At 37.6% G+C, this 25,528-nt stretch overlaps 1 long non-coding RNA gene across 1 annotated transcript in view; it reads left to right on the top strand.

Moving 5' to 3' along the window:
* Positions 1-17,115, top strand: part of LOC137770206 (uncharacterized) — a 67,132-nt gene extending 50,017 nt beyond the window's left edge. Inside the window, exon 6 of the long non-coding RNA XR_011075136.1 lies at positions 16,222-17,115. This is a non-coding gene — a long non-coding RNA (uncharacterized lncRNA). The remainder of the gene's footprint in view (positions 1-16,221) is intronic.
* The last annotated feature ends 8,413 nt before the right edge of the window (positions 17,116-25,528 follow it).

Consider the following 25,528-nt stretch of genomic DNA (forward strand, 5'->3'; position numbering starts at 1 on the left):
AACAATCCTAAAATTTATATGAAACCAAAAAGACTCTGAGTATCCAAAGCAATCTTGAGAAAAGAACAAAGGTAGAGGCTTTTCTGATTTCAAACTATAGTACAAAGCTCTAATAATCAAGACTGTATGATACTGGCAAAAAAATAGACCCATGCACCAACTGAACAGAATAGAGAGCCTAGAAATAAACCCACACGTATATTGTCAGTTAACTGATGATAGAGGAATCAAGAATATACAATGGGATAATATAGTCTCTTCAGTAATGGTGTCAGGAAAACTGGACAGCCACAGGCAAAAGAATGAAGCTCGACCACACTATCTTACACCATACACAAAAATTAACTCAAAATGGATTAAAGACTTGACTATCAGACCTGAAACCATAAAAATCCTAGAAAAAAGCGTAGATGGGAGGTAACTTCCTTCACATAGCTCTTAGCAATGTTTTTGTGGATCTGAATACAAAGGCAAGGGAACTAAAAGTAAAAATAAACAAATGGGACTACATCAAACTAAAAAGCTTCTGCACAGTAAAGGAAACCATCAACAAAATCAAAAGGCAACCTAAAAGATGGGAGAAAATACTTGCAAATCATATCTAAAAAGGGATTAATATTCAAAATACATAAAGAATACATACAACACTATGAAGTAATATGAAACAAGAACAAAATAAAAAATAATCTGATTTTTAAAATGGGCAGAGGACCTGAATACACAGTTTTCCAAAGAATACATACAACTGTCCAACAGATATATGAAAAGGTGCTCAACATCATTAATCATCAGGAGAATGCAAATAAAAACCACAAAGAGATAGCACCTGACACCTGTTAGAATGGCTCTTCTCAAAAAGACAAGAAATAACAAATGTTGGTGAGGATGTGAAGAAAAAGGAAAACTTGTGTACTGTTGATGGGAATGTAAATTGGTACAGCCTCTGTGGAAAAAAAGTATGAAGGTTCCTCAAAAAATTAAAAATAGAACTACCATATGATCCAGCAATCTCACTTCAGGGTATTTATCTGAAGGAAATGAAATCACTATATCAAAGAGATATCTGCATCCCCACGTTCATTGCAGCATTATTCACAATAGCCAGGACATGAAAACAACCTAAGTGTCTATTCATGGATGAATGGATAAAGAAAATGTGATATATATGTATATGTATGTATGTGTGTGTATATATATATATACACACACACATACATACATACACACATACATACATATATATGAAGTATAATATAATATAAATATATGTATAATGGAATATTATTCAGCCATAAAAAAGAAGGAAATTCTGCTATCTGCGACAACATGGATGGACCTCAAGGGCATTATGCTAAATGAAATAAGTCAGAGAAAGACAAATGCTATATAATCTCAATTATATGTGGAATCTAAAACAAAATCCAAAACCAAAAAAACCCCAGAACTCATAGATAACAGGAAACAGATTCGTGGTTGCCTGAGGTGGGGGGTTGGGGTGGGAGTGGGGGAATTGGGTGAAGGTGGTCAAAAAGTACAAACTGGAAAGTTATAAGATAAATAAGCCCTAGAAATGTAATTTACAGCATGATGACTTAGCTAACAATATTGTATATTTGAAAGTTGTAAAGACAGTAGATCTTAGAAGTTCTCATCACAAGAAAAAGAATTGTAAACTATGTGTGGTGATGGATGTTAACTAAACTTATTGCGGTTATCATTTTGTAATATATACATATATCAAATCATTATGCTGTACACCTAAAGTGAATACAATATTATATGTCAATTATATCTCAATTTTTAAAAAACCTAAAAATCCCACCTTACAGAATATAGAAACAATAATGAAAAGACAAGTAGCAAAGCTAACCTGGGAGGAAATTTATTGGTGTAGTCACAACACCACCTCCCAAGGGGCCACTATGAAAGCTGTTCTAACGTCTGCCCTAGGAAGGTTTGGATACCATGGAGCAGAGGGTCCCACAGTGAAACACAGCAAACTTGTAATAAATAGGGATAGAATTGGGACAAATGTATAATACAATTGATGTCTGCTTTTAGAAATAATTTGGCCCACTTGGGGGGATCCCATATGTGAGTGCCCCATGGTTCAGGAACTAATTTGGTGCATGTCTAAATTAACATTTTATCAGACTGCTGAGAGTATCTGTGAAACCTATCCCATGTCCATGGGCACACACTGATGCTACTTATTATGGCAGTCAGCAGGAAACTCAATCACTAATGCTCACCAATCTGAACGAGAAGGAATATACAATTGCCCACCAAACCAAATCTGCATACAGCCTTAGCCACAGCAATACATATGTATGCAGATCTAACTGCATGCTGGGTTAGATTCCTACAACCTGATTTTAGTACACAGCATAATGGCCAAACTCTCCTATAAACCTCACCCATCAAGATGAGCCTCTTCCCTTCACCATTAACATCCAACAACAGCATCAACATCCAACGAATTTATGTGAGGCTTGCCACATAAATGTGTAGACAGTGGTGGGCTAAGCACATAACCCATTAGTTGACCCAGGTGCTGAGTGTGAGGTAGAGAACATTCAAGTCTGTTCGACCATGACATTGTATGCTCCTATTCACACCACTTGGAATTGCACTAAGCTGTGCAAATATACCTTTCCTACAAACACAGAGCATATAGGCAGCAGAGGGAGGCTGGAGGACCTGAAAGAGAATCAAATAGTCTCCCCTATCACAAGCTTCCTCCCACCCAACACTGCAAAGTTTTCCCTGCACTTGAATTTGGCTGAAAATTCCAGTAGATTTTTACTCAGCAGCAGAACACCCCAAGTCCTTGTTTTCACAAACCACACTAGCCACAGCTCTCCAAGGACACAAACGAGCTCTGCTAATAGTCCCCCTGGCACTAATCACTCTAGGTTCACTAACTCTGGAAATAGAACAGCATATGTGTGGGACACTTCACAAAGAAACACAGATAACCATGTCCAAGGAATTATCCACAGAAATGAAACAAATGGCCCAGGGATTAGAACTCTTGGCTGAATCTCAGTGTACTTTAGGGACCACGGCATTAGACAACTGCATAGCTCTAGATTATTTATTAGCTGTTAAAATGGGGGTGTGTTTGTGTCTGTGCACTTCCTCACATATCTTGCTGCATGTGAGTCATAACACTTACCACGTTTTAAAGATAGCCAGGGACATGTATCAAAGGAGTCATAATGTCACTCTATTAACTAAATTGATTGAACAAGTCAAAATCTTCTCCTTTTCTGATCTATTCTCCTGACTTCCCCCCACTAAGTGGGTCAACTGGCTGAAAATGGGCTTTGAAATGGGCTTTATGCCCTTGTAGGATTTTGGGCATTTAGAATGCTTTATTGCTGGCTGCAGACTCAGACATTACAAAGTTATACACAACTTAGATTATAAAACAACATGGAGCCAGGGGATATATTATTGTATAAATGAGCCAAAGATGTCCCTGTATATTGGTCCCTATGCTGTTTACTTTTTTTTCTTTCTTTTTATTTATGTATTTATTTATTAATATTTTCTTTTTATCTATTTATTTGGCTGCGTTGGGTCTTGAGTTGTTGCTGTGCGTGGGCTTTCTCTAGTTGCGGTGAGCGGGAGGCTACTCTTCGTTGCAGAGCACAGGCTCTAGGTGCTCAGGCTTCAGTAGTTGTGGCTCTTGGGCTCAGTAGTTGTGGCTCACAGGCTTAGTTGCTCCGCGGCATGTGGGATCTTCCCGGACCAGAGCTCGAAACCGTGTCCCCTGCATTGGCAGGCGGATTCTTAACCACTGTGCCACCAGGGAAGTCCCATGCTGTTTACTTCTTAACAGCAGGCTGAGACCTCTAGCTCAAAGGGTGATGGTATCAAACTCAAATTTTTACAAATTGAATTGCTTTTTTTTTTTTGGCCGCGCCACCATGCATCTTGCGGTATCTTAGTTTCCCTACCAGGGATCTAACCTGGGCCCTCAGCAGTGAAAGCGCTGAGTCCTAACCAGGGAATGCCCCCAATTACTTTAAATATAGTCCAAATAAGCTCATTCTTAGCTACTTATAGCCTGTCTTCTTCATAAAATCTGTGAAACTATACCCAACATGTGCTAGCCATAGATAAGACTAGTCTTGGGGCTGTAAAAGACCCCAAGCTGCTGCTGTTCTTCAGAGCTCTTTGATCCAGAAACTCCCTGTTATGAGCTCAGTCGTGTCCCCCCAGATTTATATGTTGAAGTCCTAACCCTCAGCACCTCAGAATGTAACTATATTTGGAGATATGGTCTTCAGTGAGGTTATTAAAGTAAAATGAGGTCATTAGGGTAGACCTAATCCAATCTGACTGGTATCCTTACAAGAAGAGGAGATAAGGACACAAACACAGACATGCACAGAGGAAAGCCCATGCGAGGACACAGGGAGATATCCACCTGCAAGCCAAGGAGAGAGGCCTCAGGAGAAACCAGCCTGCTGACACACCTGAACCTCCCGCTCTCTAAAACTGAGAGAATGAATGTCTGTTGCTCGAGCCACCCAGCCTGTAGTATTTTGCCACAGTAGCCCAAGCAAACGAGTACACTCCCCATCTTGCTGCTGAGCAACATCACCTAGACACTTAAGCCCCCTCTCCAATTCCCCTCTCACGCAGGAGTTCCTTTGCCCTGTTTCTCTTCTGGGTGGTGGTCCCATGCCACGGCCTCCAGCAGGCCTCCTGCTGTGAGGGACGTCCCTTCTCATGCAACCCATCAAGCACTGCCCAAATAAAGCTCATTGTGTGCTACTGCTATCTTGTGGTCATGTCTTTTATCAGCCTCTAAATCTTTGAGTTTATCTCTATCTCTATCTATCTCTATCTCTGTATCAGCTTTTTTGGATACACGTGTATACATTTCTACTGCAGGTGGTTTAAATCTAGCTAAGCAGATCATTATACCTGAGATCCAAGAGTAATGACTCACTCTATGAGTGTTGAGATCGTCCATAAAGTCATTTCTCAGCCCAGAAGCTCCACTTGTTGCCTATTCCCAGTAATAGTAACCACAGCAATTGCATGTAATGAATGCTTACAATATATTAGATATTGTGCTAACAGATTTATATGTGATATCACAAGAAGACATCACAACAGCCTTCTGAGTCAAGTACTATTATTTCCACTGTACAATTAAAAAATCTAAGCAACTTAAGGTATACATGAAGGTATACAAATATTAGCTAACTTGCCTAGTATTAAACAGCAATATCTGGTAGAATCCATGTCTGTTTGACTGCAGAGCCTAAACAAGTAATAAAGACATGGAACTTAATCCAAGGACTTTCAAGAAGTGAGTCGCATTTGGTCTGCAGTCACCCAGCAAATATATCATGAGGGACTGCTAAGAATATATATTTGAATAGCATGTATCTTTAAACATGAGATTGGTAGATTAGTCATGGCTAAACAGGAATATATATCCAAACCCATAAGTCACCTTGACATGCGTTCTGATTGCTGGATCCTTTCTTTGTCCTGTAAGCACATTTCAAAGTAGAACTATGGAGTTTTAGTTTCAAAGAATTTAAAGCTGGAAGGGGCCTTAGACATGATCTAGTCCAGTTCTCACATGATAGCTTTGCACAAACCAAGGCCTAGGAATGGAAATAGACTTGTCTAGTGACCCAGGATGTTAGTAGAAGAGCTAGACATAGAATCTGAGCTCCATTATATAGTAATAAAAATAATAATTATAACAAAATTAATTATAATACTAACTATTACCATTTGGGGGTACCTGCAATATGCCCTGTACATATACTGTCTTATTTAATCCTTAAAGCAGTCTTTTGATATAGGTATTTTTATCTTTATCTTGATTAAAAGAAAAGAGTTTTTAAATCCAGGATCACATAGGTAATACATGATAAAACCTAGATCTGAATCAAGGTCCCTTATAGAATCAAGATTCTAAGTTTTTCCTACTATAACATTATTTTCAAACTAGCTTTTGCCTCAACTTTTATTCATGCTATTAAAACTATAGGAAAATAATTGAAAATGACATCAATGAGAAAAGAACAGGATTAAGACAAATATGTATATTCCACCATCAATATCAGAAAGAGTTCTACAATGGCTAAGCTTTATTCTGATCTCAAGGAAAGTTTGAATGGAAATAATGTATGCACTGCATATTACCACTTCAAGTTGTAAAGATACGGAATCATCTGGAAATAACGACGACTTAGTGTCTCTTTTGTAGGAGATACCTGTTGATTCTCTTCTAGACATTCCATTTTTATCTTCAATTCTATAGTCTTTTTTCTTTTTTGACTTGTCCCAGTGGTTTTTAAATAATGCTTTCTTGGGTCACACAGAGATACCAGAAGGAGACACAGATGTGTTTTGTATTGAAACTTTTCCAGGAGCTCCTCATCTACAGTGGCACTGGTCACCAGAAGGACATTTGAGGAAAATAGCCAGTTGTCTTCTGAAGCTTTCCCCAAAATTTCCTCAAGGCTGCTTTCTCTTTATCGATCTCCCTGAACCGGATATTTAAAGCCTTCTGGAGTTTTTGAATGTGGAGCTTGGTCCTCTTCTCCTCTCCAAGGTTGTACACAAGGGCCTTCTGCAGGTATACAGGATCTCCTGTTTTTATGGTGCTCTTCTTCATTGTGTAACTCATTCCACCCATGTTCACACTCTGGCAGAGGAGGTTCAAGCCAGGAGAGTGGGACTGCCTGTAAATGTCTCAGTAAAATGATTCTCCTGTGGTTTGGAATATTAGAACCATGGCACCATGGGAACAGAGACTCACAGAATCTTGGAGCTGAATGGCATCAGAGATCCACTTAGCTCAAACCCTTATATTTATTGATAAGAAGAAGTTTTTAAGCTTGCATGTATTCTTAGTTTAGAAATAGGAATGAATATTTCAATAGACCAGAATGGCATCAGGATGACTGCTGCCATTCTGTGCTTACACTTATGTCTAATGGTAAGTGACTTTAGGGGCTCAAAATCAGGACCACAATGTTTATGGACAAAGAAAAAGAGAAAGTAGATTCAATAGTTCAGTTTAGTTTTTGAAGCTATTTGTCATTTCTTTACATATCCAGTTGAAGTTGCCAAATAATTGAGATTTTGTCATTTGTCTAGGTATTAGATTAGACTTAAGGATAAGAACTTCCTCATGAAGTGTCTACTTTTCATACAAGAGAGGACAGGAAACAGGAAAATATACACGTGTGCCAAAAAAACCCCACAGAAAATATAAACTAAAAACTAATGAGATGACGGAGATGGGAAGGGGCAAGTGGAAAGGATGGGGAAATGGGAATAGAGGAATAGGAATAGGAAGAGGGACACTTCTTTGAGTATAATGTTTAACTGTTCTTACAGTTAGAAATATGTTAATTTTTATGTGTTCAAAAATAATTAAAATAAAAAAGGATTAGGGTGTGGTACCCCACACTTTTTAATGTGTATTCTAGGATTGAGTAAGGAGTGAATATATTATGGATAATGAGACCCACGTTCTCTCTGTTGGAGAAAGAAACTACAAATAAAAGAAGAAGGCTATAATGTACTCTGTGGTGCTGGATTAGAATTAGAGATAGCAGTATGAAATTATGGTTCTATCAATCAGTGTGAATTTATGGTTCTATGAATCAGATGAATCCATGGTTCTGTGAATCAGTATGCATTCATGATTTGATGAATCAGATGAATCCATGGTTCTAAGAATCAGTATGAATTCATATGAAGAATGGCTCACTAGAAACTCTGGTCTCCAAACATGCCTTAGAGACTGGGGACTTTGTGACTTTCCCCAACGTGACTTGAGCCCCATTTACTCCTAGCCTCAAAATTCTGGAATTCGTAGATAACAGGTTTAATGTCCCCCTCTTTCGGTTTTAGCTATTATTTTCACCTAAGCCTCGATTATGTTATTTTATTCCTTTTAACCTCATTATGAACAACACATATATAATTCTTCCAGACCACTTTAGTCGGGAGCAGAAAACCTGAACAATGTGGAATGTTCCTAAGTAGCACATTTTTTTCGTAACAGGAGAATTTTACTAATTTTCTTTTTTAAATTGAGTTATAATTGGCTATTACATTATATTAGTTTCAGATGTACAACATAATGATTCCATATTTGTATATATTGTGAAATGATAACCACAATAAGTCTAGTTAATATCCATCCCCATACACAGTTACAATACTTTTTTCTTGTGATGAGGACTTTTAAGATCTACTCTCTTGTCAACTTTCAAATATGCAATACAGTATTATTAACTATAGTCACCATGCTGTACATTACATCCCCATGATTTATTTATTTAATAACTGGAAGTTTGTACCTTCTGACCCCCTTCATCAATTTCACCCACCCAAAACCTCTGCCTCTGCCAACCATCAATCTGCTCTCTGTATTTATGAGCTCAGTTTTGTTGTTGTTTTTTATGTCATTTTGTCCTGTTTTTAGATTCCACATATAAGTGACATTATATAGTATTTGTCTTTCTCTGACTTATTTCACTTAGCATAATGCCTTTAAGGTCCATCTAGTTGTCTCAAATGGCAGGATTTCCTTCATTTTCATGGCTGAATAATATTTCATTGTATATACATACCACATTTTCTTTATCCATCCATCTGTTGATGGACACTTGTTTCCATGTCCTGGCAATTGTGAATAATGCTGCAATGAACATAGGGGTGCAGATATCTCTTTGAGATAGTGATTTAATTTTCTTTCAATAAATACCCTGAAGTAGGATTGCTGAATCATATGGTAGTTCTATTTTTAATTTTTTGAGGAACCTCCGTATTGTTTTCTATAGTGGTTATACCAATTTATGTTCCCAGCAACAGTGCATAAGGGTTCCCTTTTCTCCACATCCTTGCCAACACTTGTTACTTTAATTTTTTAATTAAAAAATTTTAAATTGAATTATAATTGACTTACAACACCATGTTAGTTCCAGATGCACAACACAGTGATTCAATATTTCTATACATTACAAAATGATTACCAGGATAAATCTAGCTACTGTTTGTCACCATACAAAGATATTACAACATACTAACTATATTCCCCATGCTGTACGTTTCATCACCATGACTCATTTATTTCATAACTGAAAGTTTGTACCTCTTAATCTCCCTCACCTATTTCACTCAACCCCCCCACCACATCCCCTTCTGGCAACCACCTGTTTGTTCTCTGTATCTATAACTCTGTTTCTGTTTTCTGTTTGTTCATTTGTTTTATTTTTTAGATTCCACATATAAGTGTAATCATACAGTATGTCTTCCTCTGTCTGACTTATTTCACTTATTTTCACTTATTTCACCTATACCCTCTAGGTCCATCTATGTTGTCACAAATGGCAAGATTTCATTCTTTTTTTAATGGTGAGTAACATTCCATTGTGTATATATAACACATCTTCTTTATCTATTCATCTGTTGATGGACACTTTGGTTGTTCCCATATCTTGGCTATTATAAATAATGCAGCAATGAACATAGGGTGCCTATGTCTTTTTGAATTAATGTTTGTTTTCTTCAGAAAAATACCCAGAAGTGGAACTGCTGTATCATATGATAGTTCTATATTTAATTATTTTGAGGAACCTCCATACTGTTTTCCATAGTTGTTGTACCAATTTACATTCCCACCAACAGTGCACAAAGGTTTCCTTTTCTCCACATTCTTCATAATAGCCATTCTTTTTTTTTTCCATAATAGCCATTCTAGTAGGTATGAGGTGATACCCTGTGGGCTTTTTTTTTTTTTTGTATCTCCCTACTAATTAATGATACTAAGTACCTTTCATGTATCTGTTGGCTACTTGTATGCCTTCTTTGGAAAACTGTCAAAATGGAAAACTGTCTATTCAGGTATCTGCACATTTTTTAATCAGATTACTTCTTTTTTTGCTAGTTGTATGAGTTCCTTATATATTTTGGATATTAACTCCTTATCAGATAGATGGTTGGCATATATTTTCTCCCATTGTGTAGGCTGCCTTTGCATTTTGTTGATTGTTTATTTGGCTGTGCAAAAGCTTTTTAGTTTGATGTAGTCCCACTTATTTATTTTTGTTTTTGTTGCCTTTGCTTTTGGTGTCAAATCCAAAAAATCACCGCCAAGACCAATGTCAAGGAGCTTACTGCCTATGTTTTTTCCTAGGAGTTGTTATGGTTTCAGGTCTTACTTCAAGTCTTTAATCCATTTTGAGTTAAACTTATGTATGGTGTAAGATAGCGGTCCAGTTTCATTTTTTGTTTTTTTTTTTGCATGAGGCTGTTCAGTTATCCAACACCATTTATTGAAGAGACTGTCCTTTCCCCATTGTATATGCTTATCTCCTTTGTCATAAATTAATTGACTACATATGGGTGGGTTTATTTCTGGGCTCTCTATTTTGTTCCATTGGTATAGGTATCTGTGTTGATGCCAGTACCATACTGTTTTGGTTACTATAGGTTTGTGATAAAGTTTGAAATCAGGACGTGTGAGTCCTCCAACTTTGTTCTTCTTCCTCAGGACTGCTTTGGCTATTCAGGGCCTTTTGTGGTTCCAAACAAATTTTAGGATTATTTTTTCTAATTATGTGAAAAATGCCATTGGAATTTTGAGAGGGCTGGCACTGAATCTATAAATGGCTTTGGGTAGCACAGAAATTTTAACAGTTTTATTCTTCCTTCCCATGAAAATAGGATCTCTTCACATTTATTTTGTGTCATCTTCAATTTCCTTTATCAATGTCATGTAATTTTCACTGCACAGAACTTTCACCCCCTTGGTAAATTTTGCCAAATTATTTCATTGTTTTTGATATTGTTGTAAAGAGGATTGTTTTCTTTGTAGCTTTTTCAGATATTTGGTTGCTTGTGTATAGAAACAAAGCTAATTTTTGTATGTTGATTTTGTATCCTGCAACTTTGTTTATTAGTTCTAACAAGCTTATTTGGTGGAGTCTTTAGGATTTTTCTATATACAAGATCATATCATGTACAAACAGAGACAATCTTACTTCTTCCTGTCCAATTTGGATGTCTTTTATTTCTTTTTCATGCTTAATTGCTCTGGTGAGGACTTCTAGTACTATGTTAAATAGGAATGATGAGAGTGGATGTCCTTGTCTTGTTCCCAATCTTAGAGGAAGAGCTTTTAAACTTTCACCATTGAGGATGATGTTAGCTGTGAGCTTTTCATATATGATTTTTATTACTTCTATACTCAATTTGTGAAGAGTATTTTTTTTTAATCATGAAAAGATGTTGAATTTTCTCAAATGCTTTGTCTGTATCTATTGATATGGTCATTGACTTTATCTTTCATTCTAGTAAGGTGATGTATTACATTTATTCATTTGCATATGTTGAACCATCCTTGCATCCCAGGCATACATAAATCACACTTGATCATAGGGCATGATCCTTTTATTGTATTGTTGAATTTGATTTGCTATTTTATTTTGAGAATTTTTGTATCTATATTCATCAGGGAAATTGTCCTGTAGTTTTCTTTTCTTGTAGTATCTATGACTAGCTTTGGTATCAGGGTTATGGTGGGCTTGTAAAATGAGTTTGGGTTGTTCCCTCCACTTTAATTTTTTTGTAAGAGTTTGAGAAGTATTGGCATTAATTCTTTAAATTATTGGTAGAATTCACCAGGGGAATCTGGGCTTTTCTTTTGGAGAGGTTTTGGATTACTGATTTAATCTCCCTACTTATTAATTGGTCTGTTCAGATTTTCTAAGTCTTCATCATTCATTCAAGATGCCTTCATCTTGGTTGGTTGTATGTTTCTAGGAATTTATTTCTTCTAGGTTATACAAAACACTGGCATATAATTATCCATAGTAATCTCTTTTGATCCTTTGATTTTCTGTGATATCTGTTCTGTGTTATCTGATTTTCTGTTGTATTGTGTTATAATGTCTCCTCTTTCGTTTCTAACTATTTGAGTCTTTTTCGTTTTCTTAGTCTAGCTAAAAGTTTGTCAATTTTATTCTTTTAAAAACATTTCTTAGTTTTACTGATCTTCCTATTGTTTTACTGGTCTATATGCCATTTATTTCTGCTCTGAACCTTGTTATGTCCTTCCTTTTGCTAACTTTAGATTTGGCTTGTTCTTCTTTTTGTAATTCCTTGAGCTGTAAAGTTGACATTTTTTTGTTTGAGAAGCAAGTATATTTCCTGCTGTTGGATGGAATGTTCTATATATGTCTATTAAGTCCATTTGGTCTAAAGTATAGACCATCAAATAAAGTATATTTCCTTACTGATTCTCTGTCTGGACAGTCTATCCTTTGTTGAAAGTGGTGTATTGACACACTCTACTATAATTATATTGTCTATTTCTCCCTTCTGATCTGTATTATTTGCTTAATATATTTAAGTTGGGCACATATATATTTGTGATTGTTATATCCTCTTGGTGAGTTGGTCTCTATCTTTATACAATGACCTTCTTTTTCTCTTGTTACAGCTTTTTTTCTTATTGAAGTATAGTTGATTTACAATAATGATTTACAATATTGTGTTAGTTTCAGGTGTACAGCAAAGTAATTTGGATATATATATATATATATATTCTTTTATTTTATTATTTTCCATTATAGATTACTACAAGATATTGAATATAGTTCCGTGTGCTATACAGTAAGTCTTTGTTGTTTCTTGTTACAGCTTTTAAACTTTTCTTTGTCTCATGTTACAGTCTATTTTGTCTAATATAAGTATAGCTATCCTGCTTTCTTTTGTTTTCCATTTGCATGAAATATCTTTTTTCCATCTCTTCAATTTCAGTCTATATGTATCCTTGAAGCTGAAGTGATTCTCTTATAGCAGCATATGTCTTTGATTGGATAATTTAATCCATTTACATTTAGAGTAATTTTGATGGATATGCCATTTTTTTAACATCTTTACTGAAGTATAATTGCTTTACAATGTTGTGTTAGTTTCTGCTGTACAACAAAGTGAATCAGCTATATATATATATATACATATATCCCCATATCCCCTCCTCCCTCTTGAGCCTCCCTCCCACCCTCCCTATCCCACCCCTCTGGGTGGTCACAAAGCATCGAGCTGATCTCCCTGTGCTATGCAGCAACTTTCCACTAGCCATCCATTTTACATTTAGTAGTGTATATATGTCAATGCTACTCTCTCACTTCATCCCAGCTTCTCCTCCCCACCCATGTCCTCAAGTCTGTTCTCTACATCTGCGTCTTTATTCCTGCCCTGCCACTAGGTTTAGCAGTACCATTTTATTAGATTCCATATATATGCGTTAGCATATGGTATTTGTTTTTCTCCTTCTGACTTACTTCACTCTGTATGACAGACTCTAGGTCCATCCACCTCATTACAAATAACTCAATTTCGTTCCTTTTTACGGCTGAGTAATATTCCATTGTATATATGTGCCACATCTTCTTTCTTCATTCATCTGTCAATGGACATTTAGATGGCTTCGATGTCCTGGCTATTGTAAATAGTGCTGCAATGAACACTGTGGTACATGTGTCTTTTTGAATTATGGTTTTCTCAGGGTATATGCCCAGTAGTGGGATTGCTGGGTCATATGGTAGCTCTATTTTTAGTTTTTTAAGGAACCTCCATACTGTTCTCCATCGTGGCTGTATCAATTTACATTCTCACCGACAGTGCAGGAGGATTCCCTTTTCTCCACACCCTCTCCAGCATTTATTGTTTCTAGATTTTTTGGTGATGTCCATTCTGACTGGTGCGAAGTGATACCTCATTGTAGTTTTGATTTGCATATCTCTAATGATTAGTGATGTTGAGCATCTTTTCATGTGTTTGTTGGTAATCTGTATGTCTCCTTTGGAGAAATGTCTATTTAGGTCTTCTGCCCATTTTTGGATTGGGTTGTTTGTTTTTTGATATTGAGCTGCATGAGCTGCTTGTATATTTTGGAGATTAATCCTTTGTCAGTTGCTTCATTTGCAAATATTTTCTCCCATTCTGAGGGTTGTCTGGGTATGCCATATTATTAACATTTTCTTGCTCTTTTGTAGTTCCCTTGTTCCTTTCTTCCTCTCTTGCTGTCTTCCTTTGTGAAATGATTTTCCATAATATATGCTGTGATTCTCTTTATCTTTTGTGTATCTACTGTAGGTGTTTGCTTTGCAGTTACAATGAGGCTTACATAAAGCATCTTATAGATAAAAAGTTTATTTTGAGCTGATAAAAACTTAAGTTTGATCTCATAAAATCCTATCCTTTTACTTTTTCCTCTCTTATATTTTCAATGTCACAATTTACCTCTTTTTATATTGTTTGTTCATTAACAAATTATTATAGTGTTTTTACTAGAGTTAAAGTCATTAATACGCTACCATATTATAGTGTTAGAATGGCCTGAATTTGACTACATATTTATCTCTACCAGTGTGTTGTATATTTTCATATGTTTTCATGTGACTCACTAGCATCCTTTCATTTCAGCTTGAAGAACTCCTTTCAGCATTTCTTGTAAGGCAGATCTAGTGGTGATGAGTTTTCTCAGCTTTTGTGTGTTTGGGGAAGTCTTTATCTCCTTCATTTTTAAAGGACATCTTTGCTGGATAAAGTATTCTTTGTTGGCAGTTTTTTCTTTCTTCACTTTGAATTTATCATCTCACTCTCTCCTAGTCTGTTTCTGCTGAGAAATCTGATGATAGCCCTTTGGGTGTTCCCTTGTAGGTGATACGCTTCTTTTCTCTTGCTGCTTTTAAGATTCTCTCTAAAAATAATCTAACCCAACCTACAAAATAAAACTGATGTTTTGACAGTTTTATTATAATGTGTCTTGGAGGAGATCTTTTTAGAGTCGAATTTCTTTGGGTACCTATGGGCTTCATGGACTTGGATGGCCAAATTTCTTCCCACATTTGGGAAGTTATCTACTATTATATCTTTAAATAAACTTTCTGCCCCCTTCTCACTCTTCTCCTCTGGGACTATAATAATTATTAGGTTACTTCTCTTGATGGTATCACAAAATACATGTAGGCTTTCTTCACTCTTCTTTATTCTATATTCGTTTTTTTTCTCCTCTGACTGGATAATTTCAATGGTCCTGTCTTCTACTTCATATAATCCTCTGCTTGATCCATTCTGATGTTGATGCTCTATTGTATTTTTCATTTCATTCATTGCATTCTTCAGCTCCTTAATTTATTTTGATTCTTTTTATGATTTCTATCTCGTTTTCTTGATTTTTTGAATTGTCTTTTTGTGTTTTCTTGTAGCTCACTGAGCTTCCTTAAAAAGCTAATTTGAATTCTTTATGAACTAAATCACATATCTCCATGTCTTTGGGATTTGTTATTGGAAGATTATTGTGATCCTTTTGTGGCATCATGTTTCCTTGGGTTTTCATGTTCCTTGGAGACTTGTGTTGCTGTCTTCACATCAGAACTATCAGTCACTTCTTTTGGTCTTGGAGAAATGCCTTCCGTTAGCCCTGCTAGGGATTCTGTGGCTTCCTTAGACACTCTGTGGGTATGCTTCACACTTATTCCTCCTTGTGACATTATTAAGCTTGTATGCCTTCCCTCAATCCTGCAATGCACCAGGCTGGGCTTTTACTTTCCCAAGAGCAGTGCTAAATGCTTAAGAGAGACCTGGGTCTCTCTCAGGTCTGCAGACTCAGGCTGGCTTTCTACATATGCTCATTAGTCATCTGCAAAACCCTGTTCTCTAAACTGTTAGGAGACTGCACAGAGAGCCAACCAAGGAGTGGAAGTGTGTGGGGGTGATGTGTGTGTAGCACTGTAAATACCCATGGGGCAATTGGGGTAATACATGGGTGAGTGGTCCAGCAGCTTGTTGGTGGGTCTCCCAATGGAGTCTGTGGTGTGGTTAGTAGAATCCACATCCCTTTGATACCATCTGAGCCCTGGCTGATGTGCTACCTACTCACCACCCCCCCGTCACGCAGCTCATGACTCAGTTACTCTGGATGGGGCAAGAGAAATAATGTTCTTCTTTGGGAGCTTCCTGCACAGCAGGGTAAGCTGAGTGCTCACTTACACACCCTCACTCTCCCCCAAGGGAGAAATCATGGGCCAAGAAGGGCTCTCTCTTTGCCTTAAGCTGTGATTCTTTGGAGGAGGGTGACACAGGTAAAGCCTTAATTGTTCCTCTTATCTTCCCCAATGTATTCAATCTTGGATTATTTTGCTTCAACAGTGTGCCAGAGCTTCTTCACTGGAAACCTGGATTCTCACAAAGACTCTTTTATTGTGGGTGATTATCTAAGCCACTGTTCTCCAGGGGCTCTTGGACCATGGCCAAGAGGAGCTGGAGCTGGAACACAGGCCACTTCAGGGTCCACAGCTGGACCAAGGTCTGTATGCCCATTACTGGATACACAAGTATGTGAGACTCCTCTCTGGCCACTTGTTGTTTGGTGCTGGATTCCACAGCTCCCACAAAAACACTTTTGTCTATGGACAGATGCCCAATTGTTATTGAGAGTGGGATATGATGAGGGACAACTTATTCGACCTTCTTGTTGATGTCACTTCTTGTCGGCTGCTGTTAAAGAAAAAAAGTATTCTGATTTTTATTATAGATAGTAAGGAACTCCTTATTCAGGACTGTTGGAATGGACGTCAATATTATTTCAATAGGGGAAAGTGACTGGGATCATCTATGAACACAAAAAGGAAAAGTGGAGATTTATAGCCAAGGAGCAGGTTGAGGGGTCAGTGGGTAGAAATTACTGGGAAGGTAGAGTACTTTTTGCTAAACTAATCTAGCAGAATTTTTGATGAAGGGAGGCCAGAGTGATCAGACATCACTTGGAGGATGGTGGGGGAGGAAGAAATTGGTCATATATCAAGGGTGATCAGATATGGAGGATTCTGGCTAAACTGATCTGACAGGATTCTTGATAAAACTAGGCAATGCAAAGATGGACACAGAATCCCAAAGTCAGGACCTAGTTGAGAAGAGGGTTCAGAGGAGCCTGACTAAAGTTTGGTTAAAAAAGGAATCTTTGCAACTAGAGATTATCATAATAAGTGATGTAAGTCAGAAAGACAAATACCATATGATATCACTTATATGTGGAATCTAAAATATGACACAAATGAACCTATCTACAAAACAGAAATAGACTCACAGACATAGAGAACAGAATTATGGTTGCCGAGGGGGAGGGGGTTGGGGGAGGGATGGAGTGGAAGGTTGGGGTTAGCAGATGTAAGCTATTATGTATAGAATGGATAAACAACAAGGTCCTACTGTATAGCACAGAGAACTATATTCAATATCCTATGATAAACCATAATGGAAAAGAATATAAAAAAAGAATGTATATATATATATATATATATATATATATATATATATATATATATATATGACTGAATCATTTTGCTGTACCACAGAAATTAATACAACATTGTAAATCAACTATACTTTAATAAAAAAAAAAAATAAAGAAAAAAAAAGAATCTTTGTCACTGCTCAACTGAGTCTCCCCATTCTGTAAGAGATTGCATTGGCCTGTCCTTTTAGAGGGTGTCCCTGGCAAAGAGTCCAGGTGTTTGTCTCAGGTGCACTATAGGAACCCACTGGGTTCATCATGGGGTGCTCTCATGGAAGCCATGGCACACAAAAGAGCTTAAATGTTGCTTGAAGGCAAATTTTTCTGTTGTTGCTTAAGTTGCTTCTGTTGCATTTCATACTTCAATACAGTAGAGTATAAGGTATCCCACTGATGAAGACTGGTGGCTCAGTGTTTAATGAAAAAGGGAAAGGGTGTTAAAGAAAAAATAATATTCTAACTTTTAAACAAGAAAATTATTCATGACGCTTGTTAAAGAAGGGTAAGACTTTATTCAAGGGGGGCCATCACGATGGTTGTAGGGACCACTGCAATAGGGTCTTGAAGTGGCAGGTGGAGAGACTGGGCTTAATTTTGAATATAGCATGGGCAAGTAGGGATTTATACCCAAGGAGCAGCGTGTGGGTCAGTGGATGGAAAACTACTAAGAGGAACATCAGTGGTAAGGGGTTTCTGGCTAAGCTTACCTAACAGGATTCTTGCTAATGGCAGGCTTGGGTAATCAGACATCACCAGGAGAGTGGTGGAGAATGAGGAACCTAATTAGATATCCAGGGTGATCAGATATCAAGGCTGGGGGATTCTGGCCACACTGATGTGGCAAGATTCTTGCTAAAATCAGACAATGCAGATAGGAATATAGAAGAAAGCCTAGTTGGAAAGTTTAGGGGAGCCTAATAGAGTTTGGTCAAGGTAAGAAGCTTTGTCAAAGAGAAGGAGCACTTCATTCTCATTCCCCCTAAGATATCTGAGGAGGTTTATCAACTGATTTGCGATTACAGATCTCCTGCTTGGAATCTCCTAAGTGCTGCTGCCCATTAGCATGCTAAGAGTCTCCTAATCAAAACCACACTGTCACAAAATCAGGATGCCACAACCACTGCTCTCTTGGATGTGGACCCTGGGCCCTCTAAAGTTGACTGGGACACCCTAGAAAGGGAGGCCACCGCTTGCAGCAGGGGTCACTCAGGACCACTAGGACACCTAAAGAAAGAAAAAAAGGGAAAAATGGCTGGGGACAGAAAGGAGACCAAAATGAGAAGAAAAAAGATAGAAAAAATTCTACACACCTAAGGTACAAGCCATTCTAAAAATTTTTGTTTGTAAAAAAACAATAAATGTTACCTCAGTTTGGTTCCCTGGAATTGTCTTTGCGTCAGAGTTTTGTGAGCAGGATGTTTTCTTAAAAAAAGAACTGGGAAAAAAAAAAAGGGAGCATCATTGGGCTGAGTAGAAATCACACTCAGGTTCCCAAACAGTTTCACTGGATCTAATGTGCAGTCATAGGGCTAAAAATTAATTCTTGATAGAATTGTCTTCAGGCTGATTTGTCCCTTGCTTGATTTGGCCACTGGATATGAAGTCTATCCAGGGAGAGATAAAAATTGGCAGGGCACTGGGTATAGCTAAAGCAACCCTAAGGGACCAGCAGCCAAAGCTGTCTTCCAACAGCACATCAGCAACCAGTAAAGTAGGTACTTTGCTGAGACAGGATCTAGGTTGCAGGTGCCAGTATTCTACAGAGTCCACCCCATACACCTTGAATCCTTTTTTTTAAAAATAGTTATGAATTACTCTTTATTTATTCATGGAAAGGTATTTTATTTTAAATATAACAGTGTATACATGTCAATCCCAAGCTTCCAATCTATCCCTCCCCCCCACTCTTCCCCCTGGTAACCATAAGTTCATTCTCTAAGTCTGTGAGTCTGTTTCTGTTCTGTAAATAAGTTCATTTTTGTCATTCTTTTAGATTCTGCAAATAAGCGATATTATATGGTATTTGTCTTTCTCTGTCTTACTTAACTTAGTATGATAATCTCTAGTTCCATCCATTTTAATTTTCATCCTGAGGGTGGGAGAAAAATGTGCATGTTCAGGTTGTGGGAGTTGTGTGTGTGTGTGTTCAAGATAGTGTGTCTGTGTGCACACTTCAGGTTGGCAGTGTGTGAAAATGGGATTTGAGGGGCTATGTATACATTAAGGAAGCTTGAAATCTACTGTTTGTGGTGGGGTTGAGGGTATGTATGAAGGTATATGTGAAGGTTCTTGTGGGTTATGTTGCAAGCTAGAGTTTGGGTGGTTTATGTGAATATTCAGACTGTAGGGAGAGTGCATGTGTATCTGAGGAGGGTGAGGCTATGTGAAATACATGTTGAATCCTGCTGGGATAGGGTATGTGTGAATTCATAGCTTGTGAAGGTTTTATGCATGTATTTGAGAAGGCTAGGATGACATATATATGCATTTGGGGATGGGGATTGGTGTGTCTATGTGTATTTGGGTCATGTAAGGTTCTAGATGTGTGTATTTTTAACTATAGGGAGTTGGGGATGCATATTTTGGGAGTTTTGAGGGGATGTGGGTGTGTGTGTGTATTTTGGGGGCTGAATGGTTGTATCTATTCTGAGTCCAGCTGGGTGTGATAGGCATTTTTCCAGAGTATTAATATATTGTATGTTTATATGGGTGGAGTTTGGAGGTGTGTGTGAATGTATGTGTGTGTGAGCATGTGTATGTGTGGAATGTAGTGTTTTCTATGCTTTGGTATGTGGGGTATGCTGGAGTATCCAATGTAACAAATAATTCAGTGACTTCCAACAACAAAGGTTTGTTTCTCATTTATGTTTCCTATCCTCCATTGGTTAGTTTTAGATTGGTTCCCTGTCCTCTTCACCTTGGATCCAGATGGATGAAGCAGCCCCATCTGGAACAGCAACAGAGGGGAATGTGTCTTATCAGACGTTATACATGGCATTTTCACTCACATTTTATTGGCCGGAGTAAGTTACATGGCTACACCTGAGTTCAACTGGGTGGTATGTATACTCTCTTAGACAGAAACACCACAGAAAGGGGCAGTACATATTCTTCTTAATGATACAGTCTACCACATTGTGTCTGTTCAGAGCGTGTTCCTTTGCTGTGTGTGTATTTCGCTAAGGAGTATGAGGAAGCTGAGGGCAAAGGTGTTTAGGTGTGTAAAGGCCAATGTATGATTAAGGCCACATTGTCACGTGTGGGTTGTTTCATAACAGATTTGTGGCTTCACATCTGGGGAGGTGAATGTTTGGGCTGAGTGTTGTTCAAGTGCTCTATATCCTTATTGAGCTTCTAACCATTACTGAAAGTGCAGTGTTGAAGTCTACTCACATTGTAGAGCTGTCTATTTCTCCCTTCAATTATGACAATGTTTGCTTCATATATATGGGAGCTTTGCTGTTTGTTGCACATATAATTGTAATATCTTCCTGTTGGATTGACTTTTATCATTATATAATGTCCTTCTTGCCTCTTTTTTATTTTTAATTTTTAATTTTAATTAATTAATTTATTTATTTATGGCTGTGTTGGGTCTTTGTTTCTTTGTGAGGGCTTTCTCTAGCTGTGGCAAGTGGGGGCCACTCTTCATTGTGGTGCGTGGGCCTCTCACTATCACGGCCTCTCTTGTTGTGGAGCACAGGCTCCAGATGCGCAGGTTCAGTAATTGTGGCTCACGGGCCCAGATGCTCCACAGCATGTGGGATCTTCCCAGACCAGGGCTCGAACCCGTGTCCCCTGCATTGGCAGGCAGGTTCTCAACCACTGTGCCACCAGGGAAGCCCCCTTCTTGTCTCTTGTTACAATTTTTTTTTAACTAAAGTCTATTTTGTCTGATATTAGTATAACCACCTCTGCTCTCTTTTGATATTTGCATGGAATATCTTTTTCCATCCTTTGAACCTATTTGTGTCTTTAGGTAGGTGAGTCTCTTGTAGAGAGCATGCAGTTATATCCTGTTTTGTTTTTTTAAATCCACTCCGCCAGTCTATGTCTTTTGATTGGAGAGTTTAACACATTTACATTTATAGTAATTAGTGTTAGTGAAGGACTTAACTGTTGCCATTTTATTTGTTGTCCTTAAGTCTTATAGAATATTTTGTCCCTTATTTCCTCCATTAATGCCTCCCCTTGTGTTCAGTTAATTTTTGTAGTGACACGTTTGGATTCTCTTCTCATTCCCTTTTGTGTATATTCTATAGATATTATCTTTGTGGTTAACATTGGGGATGTTATAACATTCTAAAGTTATAACTATTTAAAATTCATACCAAACAAATTTTGATCACATAAAAAAACTTTACTCCTTTACATCTCTGCCCCCCCTTTATTTTATTGATGTTGTAAGTTGCATCTTTATATACTGTGTACCTACTAACATATTTATAAATATATTTTATGCTTTTGTCTTTTAAATCCTGTAGAATAAAAAGTGGAGTTACAGGCTCAAATGACAAAGTAATGATTTTTATATTTGCCCATATATTTACCTTTACGGGAGAACTTTATATTTTCATATGGCTTCTAGTTATTGTCTAGAATCCTTTAATTTGATCTTGAATGACTTTAGAATTTTTTTTAGGGCAGGGCTAGTGGTAATGTATTCCCTCAGGTTTTATCTGGAATGTCTTAATTTCTCCCTCATTTCTGAAGGATAGTTTTGCCAGATATAGAACTTTTGGTTCACAATTTTTCTTTCTGCATTTTATCAGCATTTTATTAAATATATAATCCCACTACTATATGGACTGTGTAAGAGTCCTGCCAAGAAATCTGCTAATATTCTATTGAGGATCCCTTGTATGTGCTGAGTCACTTTTCTCCTGCTGCTTTCAAGATTCTCTTGTTGCCTTTGTCTTTTGACAGTTTGATTATAAAGTGTCTCACTGTGAGTCCCTCTTTGTCCTACTTGGAGTTGGTTGAGCCTCTTGTATTTCTATATCCATGCATTTCCTCAAGTTTAGGAAGTTTGGGGTGATTATTTCTTCAAATAATCTCTCTGACCCTTTTTCTTTCTCTTGCTCTTCTCCTTTAAGATCCCCATAATGTATATATTAGTCTGTTTGATGGTATCCCATACATCCCTTAGACTCTGTTCACCTTTATTTTCTTATTTCTCAGATTCAATAATTTCAAGTGACCTGTATTCAAGTTCACTGATTCTTTCTTCTGCCTGTTGGCATCTGTTTTTGAACTCCTTTAGTGAGTTTTTCAATTCAGCTGCTGAATTTTTAGATCCAGAATTTGGTTTTCTTTATAATTTCTCTTTGTCAATGTTCTCATTTTGTTTATATACTGTTCCCCTGATTTCCTTTAGTTCTTTATCCATGTTCTCCTTTTTGCTCTTTGAGAATATTTAAGACAGTTATTTTCAAGATTTTTCAGGGACAATTTGTGGATATTTATATTGTTTTCTTAAATGGGCCTGAAAGTATGTTGGTATTAAAGGAAAAAAAGTTTGAAATCTAAGGAGCAAAAAAGCTTATTTGTGGAAAATTCTCCCAAGTATTAGGTCATCAGATGTGTAAATCTGTAAGCTGCATATTTGGTTTGAATATCTTCCCAGTCAAAACAGAAGTTTTAACCTGTACTTATTAATGCAATAAACACACACACACACACACACACACACACACACACACACTTACTTTTTGAAAATCAGAATGCCTATGTTTGTAGGATAAAGACTTCTGGCAGTACTACAGTGATTCCATTTTTGTATGAAGTCACACATTTTATAAGCCCAACATAATGGGCTCTATCTTAGGGTATCTGATATTTGCTATCATAATGAAGTCTAACAGTTTCATATAAAAGAACAGAAAATTGACCACTTATCTGAAATTAGCTGAAATCCTATAGCTAATAAATGAAATAATTTTGATAGGGTTTTTCTTAAATTTGACAACAATCCCAAAATTTTCCATAACTTTACCACTAATGATTTGTGAAGCTAATGAATTTTCTATGCCACCTATAATAAACACAGTCAAGCATGACATCAGAATCTATTTTCTCTATAGAAAAAAAAAAACCCTGCAAACTTACTTTCAAATGAGAACCAATCAAAGAATAAGCAGCCATTGAAGTATAGAAAAATATATTACAGAATACACTAGACAATTAATATAAACATTATGGTATTTTATATACTTTGTGATATTTCTGTAGTTTTCAAAACTTTCTTAAATATGTAATTCATGAAAAGAGGAACCAAGATGGCAGAGTAGAAGGACGTGCTCTCACTCCCTCTTGCGAGAACACCAGAATCACAACTAGCTGCTGGACAATCATTGACAGGAAGACACTGGAACTCACCAAAAAAGATACCCCACATCGAAAGACAAAGGAGAAGCCACAATGAGATGGTAGGAGGGGCGCAATCAGATTAAAATCAAGTCCCATAACTGGTGGGTGGGTGACTCACAGACTGGTGAACACTTATACCACAGAAGTCCGCCCACTGGAGTGAAGGTTCTGAGCCTCACCTCAGGCTTCCCAACCTGGCGGTCCGACAATGGGAGGAGGAATTCATAGAGAATCAGACTTTGAAGCCTAGTGGGAATTGATTGCAGGACTTTGACAGGACTGGGGGAAACAGAGACCCCACTCGTGGAGGGCGCACACAGAATAGCGTGCGCATTGGGACCCAGGGGAAGGAGCAGTGACCCTGGGGGAGACTGAACCAGACCTACCTGCTAGTGTTGGAGGGTCTCCTGCAGGGGCGGGGGCTGGCTCTGTTTCACCGTGGGGACAAGGACACTGGCAGCAGAGGTTCTGGGAAGTACTCCTTGGTGTGAGCCCTCCCAGAGTCTGCCATTAGCGCCACCAAAGAGCCCAGGTAGGCTCCAGCATTGGGTTGCCTCAGGCAAAACAACCAACAGGGAGGGAACCCAGCCCCACCCATCAACAGTCAAGTGGATTAAAGTTTTACGGAGCTCTGTCCGCCACAGCAACAGTCAGCTCTACCCACCACCAGAGCCTCCCATCAAGCCTCTTAGATAGCCTCAACCACCAGAGGGCAGACAGCAGAAGCAAGATAAACTATAATCTTGCAGCCTGTGGAACAAAAACCAGATTCACAGAAAGATAGACAAGATGAAAAGTCAGAGGGCTATATATCAGATGAAGGAACAAGATAAAACCCCAGAAAAACAACTAAATGAAGTGGAGATAGGCAACCTTCAGGAAAAAGAATTCAGTATAATGATAATGAAGATGATCCAGGACCTCAGAAAAAGAATGGAGGCAAAGATCGAGAAGATGCAAGAAATGTTTAACAAAGACCTAGAAGAATTAAAGAACAAACAAACAGATATGAACAAGACAATAACTGAAATGAAAACTACACTAGAAGGAATCAATAGCAGAATAACTGAGGCAGAAGAATGGATAAGTGACCTGGAAAACAGAATGGTGGAATTCACTGCTGTGGAACAGACTAAAGAAAAAAGAATGAAAAGAAATGAAGACAGCCTAAGAGACCTCTGGGACAACATTAAACGCAACAACATTCACATTATAGGGGTCCCAGAGGGAGAAGAGGGAGAGAAAGGACCAGAGAAAATATTTGAAGAGATTATAATCGAAAACTTCCCTAACATGGGAAAGGAAAGAGCCACCCAAGTCCAGAAAGCGCAGAGAGTCCCATACAGGATAAACCCAAGGAGAAATACGCCGAGACACATAGTAATCAAATTGGCAAAAATTAAAGACAAAGAAAAATTATTGAAAGCAGCAAGGGAAAAATGACAAATAACATACAAGGGAACTCCCATAAGGTTAACAGCTGATTTCTCAGCAGAAACTATACAAGCCAGAAGGGAGTGGCATGATATACTTAAAATGATGAAAGGGAAGAACCTACAACCAAGATTACTCTACCCAGCAAGGATCTCATTCAGATTTGATGGAGAAATCAAAAGCTTTACAGACAAGCAAAAGCCAAGAGAATTCAGCACCACCAAACCAGCTCTACAACAAATGCTAAAGGAACTTCTCTAAGTGGGAAACACAAGAGAAGAAAAGGACCTACAAAAACAAACCCAAAACAATTAAGAAAATGGTCATAGGAACATACATATCGATAATTACCTTAAACGT

This window comes from Eschrichtius robustus, chromosome 10 (assembly GCF_028021215.1).
Source record: "Eschrichtius robustus isolate mEscRob2 chromosome 10, mEscRob2.pri, whole genome shotgun sequence".
Taxonomy (NCBI): domain Eukaryota; kingdom Metazoa; phylum Chordata; class Mammalia; order Artiodactyla; family Eschrichtiidae; genus Eschrichtius; species Eschrichtius robustus.